Source organism: Procambarus clarkii, chromosome 7 (assembly GCF_040958095.1).
Source record: "Procambarus clarkii isolate CNS0578487 chromosome 7, FALCON_Pclarkii_2.0, whole genome shotgun sequence".
Classification (NCBI taxonomy): Eukaryota; Metazoa; Arthropoda; class Malacostraca; order Decapoda; family Cambaridae; genus Procambarus; species Procambarus clarkii.
The window spans coordinates 20,604,902-20,617,688 of NC_091156.1; the positions used below are offsets into that span (position 1 = coordinate 20,604,902).

A 12,787-nucleotide genomic window follows, 5' to 3' on the forward strand; every position below is an offset into this window, starting at 1 on the left:
AATCTCACAACGCAGCTTCTGTTAAGTTTATATAAACTTTTGATAAGCTGCAGCTCTTGCGCTATGGAAAAAATGAAAATCTAAAACCGAAAACCATGTACTAAACACAGTTAAATCATAACATATAACGAAAAGGCAATGCAAAGGATCTGGGTGTACTCATGTCGGAAGACCTTACCTTTTAAAGAACACAATAAAGTAGCCGTCACAACTGCAAGAAAAATGACAGGTTGCATAACAAGAACTTTTCACACTAGAAATACTATACCGATGATGATACTTTTCAAGACGCTAGTGCTCTCTAGAGTGGAGTACTGCTGCACAATGACAGCCCCTTTCAAAGCTGGAGAAATTGTTGACCTGGATAGCGTGCAGAGATCCTTTACTGCTAGAATCCACTCAGTAAAACATCTATATTATTAGGACCGACTAAAGAGTCTAAATCTGTACTCCCTTGAGCGCAGGCGGGAGAGATACATAATAATTTACACATGGAAAATATTAGAGGAGCTGGTCCCAAACCTGCACACAGAAATAACACCACATGAGACCAGAAGGCATGGTAGGATGTGCAGAATACCCCCGTGGAAGAGCAGAGGTGCAACAGGTACTCTGAGAGAGAACTATCAACATCAGAGGCCCGAGACTGTTCAACACGCTTCCACTACACATAAGGGACATAACTGGCCGACCCCTCACAGTGTTCAAGAGAGAACTGGATAAACACCTCCAAAGGATACCTGATCAACCAGGCTGTGATTCTTTCGTCAGGCTGTGAGCAGCCGCGTCCAACAGCCTGATTGACCAGTCCAGCAACCAGGAGGCCTGGTCGGAGACCGGGCCACGGAGACCTTGACCCCCGGAATCAACGCAAGGTAACCCAAGAGGATAGACGGAACAAGAGGGGATATAATCACAACATACACGATATTGAGGGCAATAGATAAAGTAGACAAGGACACCCTTTTCAATTAATAGGATAAGAGAACATAGGTGGAAGCTTAAAAAAACAAATGAGCCGAAGGAATATAAGGAAATACTCGTACGGGTGGTAAACAAGTGGAATGCACTGAAAGAAGCAGCTGCGGAAGCCACCTCCATCGACAAGTAGATTCGACAAAGAATTTGAACGTCAGAATATTTAAATTTGAACGCAACCAATGCAACAGTGCTGGTAGGCGGGGCATTATTAAGAGGTAGACCTTGCTCTTTATTCACACTCGAGAATCCCGGGTCGTTTTCCTGGGTGATACAGAAATGGTTGGGCACTTTTTCTTCCACCTAATTCCTGTGTTCACCGGCTGGTTCACCTAGACGTAAATAGGTAAGCGGGAAGTATGTTGACTAATCCACACACTAGAAAGTGAAGGGACGACGACGTTTCGGTCCGTCTTGGACCATTCTCAAGTAGATCACAATCGACTTGAGAATGGTCCAGGACGGACCGAAACGTCGTCGTCCCTTCATTTTCTAGTGTGTGGTCTGGTCAACATACTTCAGCCACGTTATTGTGACTCCTCGCCTGCACAGGTAAGCGGGAGTTAGGCAACTGTTGTGAGGTTACATTCTGACGAGGCTCAGTATGTCTACCTTTTGGGAGACTGTAACATCAGTTATATTTCCTCATCCGTGTTGGTTCCCCGGGGACGCTCGTCCTGGTCCTGCTTAGTACAATCTCAAGGGGGTTCGACTCCTCCTTTTGATAGCGATCAGTACCGGGTGTAGGATGTCCCCAGATTGTTGTGACGGTGCCTGTCCTGTGAGAGGGTTTGGAGGAGGGCGGAGCGGCCAGTGTGAGGGAGGGTGACGGGGGCCAGAGTAAGTGCATGGTGAGAGGCCACACAAGGGAGAGGAACCTGGCTTCAGTACGTGCTTTGTCTTGCTCAGGTGAGGGGTGGCGTACTGCTCCGCCCCCCTCCTCCCCCACCACCCACATTGCCGCCCCCACCACCACCGACCCCACCACCACCGACACTGCCGCCCACCACCACCACCGACACTGCCGCCCACCACCACCACCGACACTGCCGCCCACCACCACCACCGCCCCCACAACCACCCCCACCACCTGCTGAGGAAGGGAGCATTCTGTGTTGGAACAAAATGCAGATTTTCCATCCCAAACTGTTAGCTCTCAATTAACGAGAGTAAATACGATGATCTTCCCCCACACCGTAGAGCCCAGGTGGTGGCTCCAGGGAAGGCGCCATAATACTCCAATGAGCCCCTGTCAGTTACCACCGCTCCCTAGGGGTCAAGAGGGACTTAACACAGTTCCCTGCTCCCCCTAGGGGCAGGCAGGAGCATATAGTTAGACATTACACCCTAGGGTGGGCATAGGGAGCGGAGGTTTCGACACGCCTCACAGCCTGTCTAGCAAGGGACTCGTGTCCCATGGCCCCTCAGCCAGGGGCAGGGGAGATGTAAGATCATTATTTGTGAGACACAGCAATGAAATGAAAATATTCTAGATCTGGTCTTTACGAACAATGAAGACATTATCAGAGACATTACGATATCAGATACCACATACTCAGATCACAAGCTCATTGAAGTGCAAACGACCATCAATACTCAGAATAGACCTAAAACGTCGATAAAGCGAGAGGGGCTATTCAGTAAATTCAATTTTAATAATAAAAGGATAGACTTGGAGATAATAAACAGGGAACTTACAAACATTCCATGGGGAACTGTTCTAAGTATTACAAGTCCTACAGAAGGAATAGAAAAACTGACTTCAGAAGCGCATCAAGTCTGTCTGAAACATGTTCCTTTGAGGAAAGCCAGAAAGAGATCTAACGTAGAAAGAGAACGCAGACGACAGTATAAACGGAGGAAAAAAATAACAGAACTGCTTATGCAGACACGAATTTCCCGTCAAAGAAGAAATAATTTAAATAGGGAGATTGAAGAAATTGAGCGGAAATTGAAACACTCATATGAAACTGAAGAAAGGCAGTTAGAACAGAAAGCAATTCAGGAAATAAAGAAAAATCCAAAATATTTCTTCACATATGCGAAATCAAAAGCAAAAACCACTGCCAGTATTGGATCTATTCGTACAAGTGAAGGTTCATACACGGAGGATGACAAAGAAATTAGTGAAATCCTAAAAAAGCAGTATGAGGACATGTTTAGCACTCCAATAAACAACATGAAAGTGGAAGATCCAGACAATTTCTTTATGCGGGATATTCAAACCCCTGTAAATATAACTGATATCAACACGAGCGCACTAAATTTTGAAAGAGAAATTGAAAACATGCCCATGCACTCGGCCCCAGGTCCAGACTCATGGAATTCAATATTTATAAAGAAATGCAAAGTGCCGGTAGCACAGGCACTCAGTATAGTGTGGAGGAAGAGCTTGGACACGGGGGAGATACCAGATGCACTTAAAGTAGCGGACATAGCCCCTCTACACAAGGGAGGGAGCAAAGCATTGGCAAAGAATTATAGACCAGTTGCACTAACATCGCACATCATAAAAGTATTTGAGAGAGTGATTAGGAGTCAGGTCACCAATTTCATGGAGACCAATGACCTTCACAACCCAGGCCAACATGGATTTCGAGCGGGAAGATCGTGCCTCTCACAGCTACTTGAGCACTACGACAAAGTCACTGAGGCATTAGAAGAAAAACAGAATGCTGATGTGATATACACGGACTTCGCAAAGGCTTTCGATAAATGTGACCATGGCGTGATAGCACACAACATGAAGTCAATGGGAATAACCGGTAAAGTAGGACGCTGGATACTCAGTTTTCTGTCAAACAGGACTCAGCGAGTAACGGTCAACCATATAAAATCTAGTCCAAGTGCAGTTAAAAGCTCTGTACCTCAGGGTACAGTCCTTGCACTGCTGCTTTTCCTTATTCTCATATCAGATATAGACAAAAATACAAGTCACAGCTTCGTATCATCCTTTGCAGATGACACAAAAATCAGTATGAAAATTATCTCGGCTGAAGACATTGAAAAACTTCAAGCTGATATTAATAAAGTTTTCGACTGGGCATCAGAAAATAACATGATGTTTAACAGTGATAAATTCCAGGTACTCAGGTACGGTAAAAATGAGGACCTTAAACATAATACAGAGTACAAAATACAATCAAATGTACCCATAGTAGAAAAACAGCATGTAAAGGATTTGGGAATAATAATGTCTGACGACCTAACGTTTAAGGAGCATAACCAAGCAAATATTGCGACAGCCAGAAAAATGATAGGATGGATTACGAGAACTTTCAAATCCAGGGATCGCATCACAATGGTTGTACTCTTCAAGTCACTTATGTTGTCCCGTCTTGAGTACTGCTCAGTACTCACTTCCCCCTTCAGAGCAGGAGAGATTGCTGAAATAGAAGGAATACGGAGGACATATACGGCACGCATAGACGCTATAAAGCACCTAAATTATTGGGATCGTCTCAAAGCCCTCCAAATGTACTCACTAGAAAGAAGACGAGAGAGATATCAAATAATATACACCTGGAAGATACTGGAGGGCCAAGTACCAAATCTACACAGTAAAGTAACAACGTACTGGAGTGAACGATATAGAAGAAAATGCAGAATAGAACCAGTGAAGAGCAGAGGTGCCATAGGCACAATCAGAGAACACTGTATAAACATCAGAGGTCCGCGGTTGTTCAACGTCCTCCCAGCAAGCATAAGAAATATTGCCGGAACAACCGTGGACATCTTCAAGAGGAAACTAGATTTATTCCTCCAAGGAGTGCCGGACCAACCGGGCTGTGGTGGGTATGTGGGCCTGCGGGCCGCTCCAAGCAACAGCCTGGTGGACCAAACTCTCACAAGTCAAGCCTGGCCTCGGGCCGGGCTTGGGGAGTAGAACAACTCCCAGAACCCCATCAACCAGGTATCAACCAGGTAGCAAGAGAGGCGTGGGAGGCAAGAGTTGAAGCACCACCAGGGACAGATGTCACCTGCCCCTGGCTGCGGGCAAGTAGTCAGAACCTCTCTATGGGGGCCTTACCAGCCTTGTTCTGCCTCTTGCCTTATAATATAACTGCACTGACATTCGTATTCCTTGTCCAATCTGGCCGCTAGGTTGCGGATGGAGGCGGCTTCTGCAACTTCTTCTTCATCTCGGTGCATTCCACGTGTTGACCATCGTACCCGGTACCAGTAATGCCTTGCATGCCTTCCCCTCGACAGAGTCCCTCTTGTTCTGTTTTTTTTTTTCTCAAATTGAAAAGGTTGTCTTTTCCACCTTGTCTACTCCCCTGATAATCATATATATTGTGATCATATCCCATAGTCTTCATCTCTGGAGTTAGGGTTCCAGTTCTCTTGACCTATACTCAAAGCGTAACAATGTTTGTTCTCACACTATAATTGTGCCAAACTTCTACTTTTAATTTTTTTTATATTTTGTGCTTCACAAGATGGCGATTCCAGACTGGTGCTGCATATTCTAGTATTGGTCTGATATAGATTGCCTTAAATACGTTCTTAATAGGCATTTAAATGCCGTTCTAATGCTTGCCAACTTCCCAGTATGTTGTGCATGGCGCTGTGCTTGTCTGCTTCTGGTGTCGGAAATATGGCCACTCAAATATTATCTTTCTTTCAGATTCTTGTAGTTATTTTCCCTTAAAGTTGTAGATATCTCCTGGTTGACTTCTATTTCTTTCGAATCTTCATTACTTTGCACTTTTGGGATTGAACACTAGCAACCAATTGTCTGTCCACAACTGTCGTAGGGGTGGGGGGAGAGAAGAGGGGGTCTTGACACATCACCCATCACCATGGTGCACGGTATAATAGGCAATAAAGTTTCATTCACATTACACACAGAAATCACAATTGCGTGATGCATCAAATAAACAAATCCACAAGGGGCGTGACGAGGGAAAGCGTCTGGGATGCTCTCGGACGCAAGTTCGAATCCTCGTCACGGCCCTTGTGGATTTGTTTCATTCACATGCTTCTTATAACCGTAGTAAATAAACAAGTATATAGGCCATGGCACGCCGAGTTGAACCACTCTCTAGAACTTCTTGGCTTCCCTTTAGGTTTAGACTAGATATTGTCCGCGTTTCTTAGCTTCGTATAGGACGGCCGGGGCGCTGTATCGACGTCTCGCCGGGGTACACGTTCGATCCCCGGAGGTGCTGCTAGGACACAGCTCCTCTGTGTCCCCCCTTGACACACGGTATATATTATTGTGACACAGAGAAGTAGTTTCATCTCGACTTTTGGGACGAATTGGTCTAGTGTGGGAGGTGGGGCGAACTAGACGGGTAAGGCAGTCTGTACAAAGACTGGACAGGAGGGGCAGGCTGGACAGGTGGGCTAGTCAGAACAGGCGGGTCACATTGTTTTAACTAAATCTTATTTCTATTTCTATTAATTTTAGAATGTCGTGAGGGAGGGAGGGAGAGAGTCCCTCTCTCACACTTTTTAGTCTTGCGACTAAATCTATTTCTCTACCTAACCTTCTTCGCCATTCTTGAGATAGGGTGCGGCTCTCAAGTTGTTCCGCGATTCGTTTTCTTCGCGATTCGTTCGAAGGACAATAACTACATTTAAGATATTTAAATATCTTAAATATTTAAGATATTAAGATATTTATATCTTAAGATATTTAAATATCTTAAATGTATCTATCTAGATATCTTAAAATATCTATTTTGAGTATCAGCACTTCCACCATATCATTTAAGGTGTTTAGCAGCTCAGTACAGATGAGTGTGTCCTTGATGTAGAGGCTGACCCCACCCTGTAGCCTGTGGTGTACAGGCTGACCCCACCCTGTAGCCTGTGTTTCCTGTCACATCTGAAAAGATTGTACTCTGAGATCTATATTTCACTATCATGGTAATCGTTTGTGTGAGTTTCCGTTAGGGCTGCAAACATTGCATTTGCCTCATGTAGGAGGCTATCTATGAAGTGCACTTTGTTAGATTTGCGTGTTTTTATATCCTGAATGTTGACAAATAAAAATAATTATATGTTAGTGGAAGTGCTGGATGCTTTACTTGGTGTTAATATCCGAGGCTCTGGTAAGGAGGCCACTGTGTGCGCGTCCTCTCTAGCATATGACCGAGTTGGTGGTAGAGTCTGGACATTTTTAGCCATTCTTCTCCTCCTCCTCTTGCTAAAATATCATCCTGGTAAGTAGTGTTGTGGCTGCTTTCCTCGAAGCAGTTTGTCGGTCTTATTCGCCTGGTGCTCCTTATATGGAAAGCTGGACATTCCATATTGAAGCATTCTTTCCTATCTAAGGAGTTCTTGCAAAGTTCTGGGTGAAAAAATCACAGCTTTCGGTGCATTTACCCGTACTAAGGGAGGGTTCTGTACTTTCTAGGGTGATCGTACTTAATATTCTATTTGTTCTTTCCGATATCCCATGTTTACAGGGTACAGGTATCCTATTTATAATAGTGACAGGTTTCGGGCCCTTGTTTTGTTTGTTTCCCTTTGCCAGAGACCGCGCTCTGCAATAGCGCCACCGCCGACACAGCGCTCTGCTGTGACACGGCCCCCGACACAGCACTGCTGTGGCGACGCCGAAACTGCACTCTGCACCTCATCTAATTGTACCTGGGTGTCATGGACAATTTGTTTGAAGACATTTAAAATTTTTATGCAGGCATTTATTAGCGATTCTGCGCATTTATTAGTGATGTTCTGCGCAGGAATTTTATCTAGAATTACGATCATCTTCAAGTAATATTATCCTTTGTGCGGAGCCAGTACACAGTGTGTTCTCTGAAACCATTTTTCCTTGCATTATTAGTCATGTTGGCACATTTACTGTGTGTGACTGCTGGGCAGAGTTGACATTGAAAGCTCTGCTGGTGATCTACCTTCTTGTGGCAGTCTGTGCACGATTTTCACAAAGACATTTTTACTGAATACTTCTGTTCAATGATGGTGTTAAAGTAGTGGACCCGTGGGTGTTGTCTGGTGGGTGTTGTCTGGTGGGTGTTGTCTGGTGGGTGTTGTCTGGTGGGTGTTGTCTGGTGGGTGTTGTCTGGTGGGTGTTGTCTGGTGGGTGTTGTCTGGTGGGTGTTGTCTGGTGGGTGTTGTCTGGTGGGTGTTGTCTGGTGGGTGTTGTCCGGTGGGTGTTGTCCGGTGGGTGTTGTCCGGTGGGTGTTGTCCGGTGGGTGTTGTCTGGTGGGTGTTGTCTGGTGGGTGTTGTCTGGTGGGTGTTGTCTGGTGGGTGTTGTCTGGTGGGTGTTGTCTGGTGGGTGTTGTCTGGTGGGTGTTGTCTGGTGGGTGTTGACCGGTGGGTGTTGACCGGTGGGTGTTGTCTGGTGGGTGTTGTCTGGTGGGTGTTGTCCGGTGGGTGTTGTCCGGTGGGTGTTGTCCGGTGGGTGTTGTCCGGTGGGTGTTGTCCGGTGGGTGTTGTCTGGTGGGTGTTGTCTGGTGGGTGTTGTCTGGTGGGTGTTGTCTGGTGGGTGTTGTCTGGTGGGTGTTGTCTGGTGGGTGTTGACCGGTGGGTGTTGTCTGGTGGGTGTTGACCGGTGGGTGTTGTCTGGTGGGTGTTGTCCGGTGGGTGTTGTCTGGTGGGTGTTGTCCGGTGGGTGTTGTCCGGTGGGTGTTGACCGGTGGGTGTTGTCTGGTGGGTGTTGTCTGGTGGGTGTTGTCTGGTGGGTGTTGTCTGGTGGGTGTTGTCTGGTGGGTGTTGTCTGGTGGGTGTTGTCTGGTGGGTGTTGTCTGGTGGGTGTTGTCTGGTGGGTGTTGACCGGTGGGTGTTGTCCGGTGGGTGTTGTCTGGTGGGTGTTGACCGGTGGGTGTTGACCGGTGGGTGTTGACCGGTGGGTGTTGACCGGTGGGTGTTGTCCGGTGGGTGTTGACCAGTTGGGTACAAAACTAACCTAGTTTTGTACCCCCTAGTTCTAACCTAGTTTGTACACTACACCCCCTAGGGTTAGAGGGTGTAGTGTACAAAACTAACCAAACCTTGACAGTGTAAACTCGTGCTAAAATCAGCAACAACTTTCAGAATCACTCGTAAGCCCTAAATACAAGTTTGAACATTTACAACAAAGAACAAGAAAACATTCCCGCTAAACACAGAGAACATTGTACCTGGGGACACAGTGATGGTTTAGCCAGGCTCGTGAGCGACAGGTCTGGCGCCCCGCCACATTCTGAAGGAAGAACACGCAGGGGCCTATGTGGACGCAGCCCGGACCCGCCTAGTGGAGGGGGTGGCCCACGGCCGGCCTAGTGGAGGGGGTGGCTCAGGACGACTCCACGCGCCTACTTAAAATGTAGAAGTCAGCAGGTGAAACAGCCAGCCAGGCAGGAGCTGAGGTACGCTCTCACCTGCTTGTATCGCCTGCCCGCCTCCCGCCCAAACTCGCCCGCCAAAAAGCCCGCCCGCCCGCCCGCCCGCCTGCCTGCCTGCCTGAAGTGCGCGCGCGCAGCTTTGGGCCGCAGCAGGCCAGCCATGTGCACCTTAAGACTGTGTCTGGTGCACATGATGTACAACTCCATCAACGTGGTAAGTCACCTGTATGTTTTGTGCCCTTGTGTGGCAGTGCACAATAGAATGCTGATTTTACATATTCACACACAAAAACATGTATACTGTCTAATGTAGTTGATTGTAGCCATGATATATGTGTGTTTCAGCCTACAGTTTAGACCTATTGTCTTGTGTACGACCCTCTGTCCTGCGTGACAGTGAATACCAGCATTATCCTCACTTTAATAAGACTTAATTAAAATCCTTAGATTAGACAAAATTCTAATTAAATTTTGTCAATAAAGATGTTAATAAATAATAAATTATGTAGCTATTGTTTCTGAGTACCCCGGTGCAGTAATGTACCACGGTGCATTACTGCACCTGGAGAGCGTGCAGAGATCCTTTACTGCTAGAATCCACTCAGTAAAACATCTAAACTACTGGGACCGACTAAAGAGCCTAAATCTGTATTCTCTTGACCGCAGGCAGGAGAGATACATAATAGTTTACACGTGTACAATAGTAGAGGGGCTGGTCCCAAACCTGCACACAGAAATAACAGCACATGAGACCAGGAGGCATGGCAGGATGTGCAGAATACCCCCGTTGAAGAGCAGAGGTGCAACAGGTACTCTGAGAGAGAACTATCAACATCAGAGGCCCGAGACTGTTCAACACGCTTTCACTACACATAAGGGGCATAACTGGCCGACCCCTCACAGTGTTCAAGAGAGAACTGGATAAACACCTCCAAAGGATACCTGATCAACCAGGCTGTGACTCATACGTCAGGCTGCGAGCAGCCGCGTCCAACAGCCTGGTTGACCAGTCCAGCAACGAGGAAGTCTGGTAGAGGACCGGGCCGTGGGGACGTTGAGCCCTGGAACAAATGCAAGGTAACATCAAGGCAAGGGAAGGTAACCACCTCCCTTCAATAAGAAGAAAACTGTGTTAGGTTGTTCGTCTTGCGACTTGCACCCAGACGCCGCTGGGACAGAACTGTCTCATGTGAGCACACTGTCAAGCAAGAGATTAACATCTTACAAGCCACATGTTTACGTTATCTTGCTGGTGCAACGTACAGGAAACTTTGAAGAATAATATATTTGACTAAATGTGCTTTACCGGCTCAATGTGGGGTTTATAATATTATACACATTTCTAATGTCTCAGACGGACACAGTCTCAGGTAGTGGGGCCCAACCACTTCGGGTGGACGGTAGAGCGACGGTCTACCGTCGTTGTATGGTAGTGGGTGGCAGTGAAGCACTGGGTCACCACCAGTGGAGGAAGCAAGGCGGGTGGGAGCCGCACGGAGCCAGAGGTATTTCGGTGGGGCTCGGCCACCACCAGCTAAGTATAGCTGGCCAAGGTAGGCTAAAGCCGCAAAGCAACAGCAGGCGAAGAGGTTGAGCGTGACTGCTGTGAGGGGTAGCAGGTGTGGCAGGGGTGTTCGGAGTCCTGTACCATTCTGTAATTGTCCTTTTTTTCTCCACTACAATCGTAGGATTACAACTCCTATAGCCACTAGATGGGGCCATCTGTTAGCTATAGGAGTCAATATATGAGAGCCAACTCTCCTATGACCATCCATTCCCCCCGTTATGTTGGACTGTTCGGCAGAAAGCTATCAAGATCAAAGAGGAAGGTGGTGATTGCGTGAGGAAAGGCAAGAAACCTTGTACCTCTTTCAGCAGTATTCTCAACCATAAGCGAATCCTGCACAATCACCACAATCCCAAATCCTCCTGGAGAGGTGATTTCGTTGGCAGCGAATTCGCCATCACATTTATTTGCAAGTTTACGGTATTTATGAGTCGGAGGCAATTGTTAATAAATATGGAGAAGGTTACATAAAGTCCAGGATTATGTGAACCCTTGACTCTCTCCCGTCACCACCTTCACGCCACCCAATTATAACATTACTATTATTATTAGTATTACTATTATTATTATTATTATTATTATTATTATTATTATTATTATTATTATTATTACATGTTGATGTAAGGATGAATATGTGAAATCTTTTATGTTACGTAATAGTATTAGAAGTCAATAGCAAGGTTTGTGTGGTGTACCACCACGTGTAGTAGCTACTGTTGCTACTGTCATTTCTACTGTTACTTCTACTGTTGTTATTGTTACTTCTACTGTTGCTACTGTTACTTCTACTGTTGCTACTGTTACTTCTACTGTTGCTACTGTTACTTCTGTTACTTCTACTGTTGCTACTGTTACTTCTACTATTACTTCTACTGTTACTTCTACTGGTACGTCTACTGTTGCTACTGTTACTTCTACTGTTGCTACTGTTACTTCTACTGTTGCTACTGTTACTTCTACTGTTGCTACTGTTACTTCTACTGTTGCTACTGTTACTTCTACTGTTGCTACTGTTCTACTGTTGCTACTGTTACTTCTACTATTACTTCTACTGTTACTTCTACTGGTACGTCTACTGTTGCTACTGTTACTTCTACTGTTGCTACTGTTACTTCTACTGTTGCTACTGTTACTTCTACTGTTGCTACTGTTACTTCTACTGTTGCTACTGTTACTTCTACTGTTGCTACTGTTACTTCTACTGTTGCTACTGTTCTACTGTTGCTACTGTTACTTCTACTATTACTTCTACTGTTACTTCTACTGGTACGTCTACTGTTGCTACTGTTACTTCTACTGTTACTTCTACTATTACTTCTACTGGTACGTCTACTGTTGCTTCTACTGTTGCTACTGTTACTACTACTGTTACTAACACTGGTGTTGGTAGTGTGTGAGGTGAAGGGAGGGGACTAAGAGATGTGCTCGGCCACACAGGTGATAGCGCTGGTGTGCGGGATCATCACAGCCTTCCTCATGGTGCTGGCGCTGGCCTCCTCTGACTGGCTGCTGGCTGTGGGCTGGCGCCAGGGGCTCTTTGAGCACTGCGTCGAGCCCGGAGCCCCCAAGCCCCTGCCCTTCCAGATACACGCCGAGGCTGGCTGTCACACCGCCAGGGATGAACGTGAGTGTTGCTTTATTTTGTCGTTCTCTTCGCCTGCCGCTACGGACAAAATATGGGGTAGTATGGAAAGATGCGAACTAATGCCACCAACTTAACCTGGAAAATGTGGATGTTTCTGGTCCGCTACTTGTCCTAGTACCCTGTATTTTGTCCGTTGGGGATCATAGCGTGCAAAATGCTGTGTATTCTTGGAGAAGACGGGTTATTTATTTATTTTACAGTATATATAACTGTTTGGTGGAGCGTGCCAGTGACAGTGTGAACTGTTGGGCCTCAAATGTTCACGTGTTGTACATTTTGCAGAGTACCAGAGACGC

At 46.3% G+C, this 12,787-nt stretch overlaps 1 long non-coding RNA gene across 1 annotated transcript in view; it reads left to right on the plus strand.

The window, feature by feature from the left end:
• LOC138357261 (uncharacterized) overlaps positions 1–12,464 on the plus strand; it is a 591,549-nt gene extending 579,085 nt beyond the window's left edge. The window contains exon 3 of the long non-coding RNA XR_011224861.1: positions 12,284–12,464. This is a non-coding gene — a long non-coding RNA (uncharacterized lncRNA). The remainder of the gene's footprint in view (positions 1–12,283) is intronic.
• Positions 12,465–12,787: the final 323 nt, after the last annotated feature.